Genomic DNA, 2,373 nt, shown 5'->3' on the forward strand with positions numbered 1-2,373 from the left:
TGTTGTAGTAGCTACAACAATTGGCGAACCACTGGTAGAATCCAATACCTCTATCAACACCCCTGTAGTATTCTGAGTGTGAATAATGATGTAATGGAATATTGAATAGATGCTATGGGCATGTTGCATTTCCATGACCTTTGCAGATATGCCTTCCCTTGTGCCTCAACTAGGTCTTTCTAGTCAGTAAACACCCAATTGACAATTCACCCATGCCGGTAGTTGATGATGATGCAAAGAACAAGGTAGAGGGCTTATTGTATTTAGAATTTTAAAAGTAAGTTTCTGGTGTTTCTCCACTTCCAGCGGGCCTGGATAGTACCTCGGTCGAGTCACTTTAAGAAATCACAAGTGTTGCTCCACTCCTAGCAAGCCTCGTCAGTTCCCTAGCATAGTCATTCCATCACCTCTCTACGCAAGAAGCCTTTCTTGATCCTTTACCCTTTATTTGGTTTCATTTTCTTTTACGTGTGAATTTTCACTTATTTTTGGGCATTCATTGTACCAAGGCAAACGAGGTATCCCAATTTATTTTACGAGAAAGAGAGGTTGTTTCTTGTTTGATAGAAAGTAAGGGATATTCTAATTTAGAATTTCCCTCATGTCAGGCTTCCACATCTCATTTCCAGTCAGCAAGTGAACAATAACACAAGTCATTGAAACAATCAATACCATGCTAAGCACTAGGTTCAAGTTATGGGTATAGGTCATTCAAACCGATTAGGGTTCCCCATGAGCAATTTTTTCTTATCTTCCTTGCTAATAAATTAGACTCATAGGAGAGATCTCCAGGATGCAACTTTGATGACTTGTTCCAAGGGAGGCTACTCATCGATGTAGCCATCACAACTTCACACCATCATTAGGATTAGGGTTTTGGTCCTAGGGTTCAGGTGACCAGGAAACTCTCCTAGGGTTTTCGAATAGGTGCTAAGAGGACGAAACAATGCACTTTGGTGTGAGCTAAAAAGGTATGAGAAAGCTATTCACAGCACCATAGGTTTGAAAACTTAAGGTTCATGAAGGCTCATGCAACATGGAGGAAATTTCCAAGCTAGGTCAAAGATGAGTGTGTGCCAAGCGAGAAGGAAAGTGTATGATGAAATGCAATAGACAGGGCTAATGAAGAAATGTAATTCTATTTGCAAAAGATAACAACCAATTGGAATTAAAGGACCAATGCAGTGCATATGTGGAGATTTCATGAACGCCACGCAACAATAAACAAATGCAAGGACATGAGTGCAAAAATAACAAGTAGGGAACTAACTACCAACATTAGAGGAAATGAAGCATGACAAATTTAAATCATAATGAAAACTCTAATCAGTGAAGAAATAAGCAAAAATAAAACCTAACTAGTCTATAACTTGAAATCCTAATTTAACCAAAGCAGAGTTCGGGTTATGTGAAATCAAACTTCCAACGTAGCCACCACAGTAGTTCACAACCTAAAAAAACAAATATGACAACCATTAGAAATTATGGAAAGAGTTGTGCAAAACCTAACATGCTTACCTATAAAGCATGCACAACAAAAAGAACATCTCATCCACCTACAAGGAAATCTTTTAGAGAATACCTTTCAAGGAAAGTTGCAACCCAATCCTAGTAAACCAAACAAGAAGCATGAAATTTATAGTCATCTAGCCATAACATACATCCATTTGTGCTTAACCCTAAATCCAATGCAATTAAGGAAAGATGTTGTAGGCTAGTAAAGGAATCTTCCATATTAATCCAATCAACAATCCTATCATGATGTAGAGGATGATTAACTTGATAACCGTAAAAAAAGGGGCCTCTGTTAGGTGTAACTGAGATCCCTGAGGATTCAAACACAAAAACCCTAATTTCAGAAACCCTAGTTTGAAATTTTTCATAGAGTTTGTCAAGGACGTGAGGACCTGACATAACCATCAGTGGAAGCTGAAGTGCCTCATCGTCCTGGCCAACCTCTAAACCTTCAAATGACACACCATCAAATGTTTGTAGCTTCGCAAGATTTGTAGATGGATTTATACGGTTATTGTTGGTTGTGACCGGACAACTATCATTGAAAATATTGTGGATTGGATCCATTGTCTTAATATTGATAGATCGAATGCTCGACAAATCAGATTCTTTCCCCTTCCCATGTAGGAGATTGTAAGACATCATTTGATTATGTATGTTGACAGACTGTATGGGTTGGTAGACAATCAAAAACATTTGGGACAATGGCCAAAGCACTCCCTTCAGGAAAAAAATTAGGGTATAGAGGTTGATGCGCATCAATTGAAGGGTGATGGAAAGATTTTCTCAGAAAGACATTGCTCGAATCAAATGGTTTCCAAGATGAGCTCGCATCCGGTGAGATGATGTTGAGGGGAG

Source organism: Pinus tabuliformis, chromosome J, assembly GCF_031772625.1.
Source record: "Pinus tabuliformis cultivar Carrire ecotype Pingquan chromosome J, CPIR1, whole genome shotgun sequence".
Taxonomy (NCBI): Eukaryota; Viridiplantae; Streptophyta; class Pinopsida; order Pinales; family Pinaceae; genus Pinus; species Pinus tabuliformis.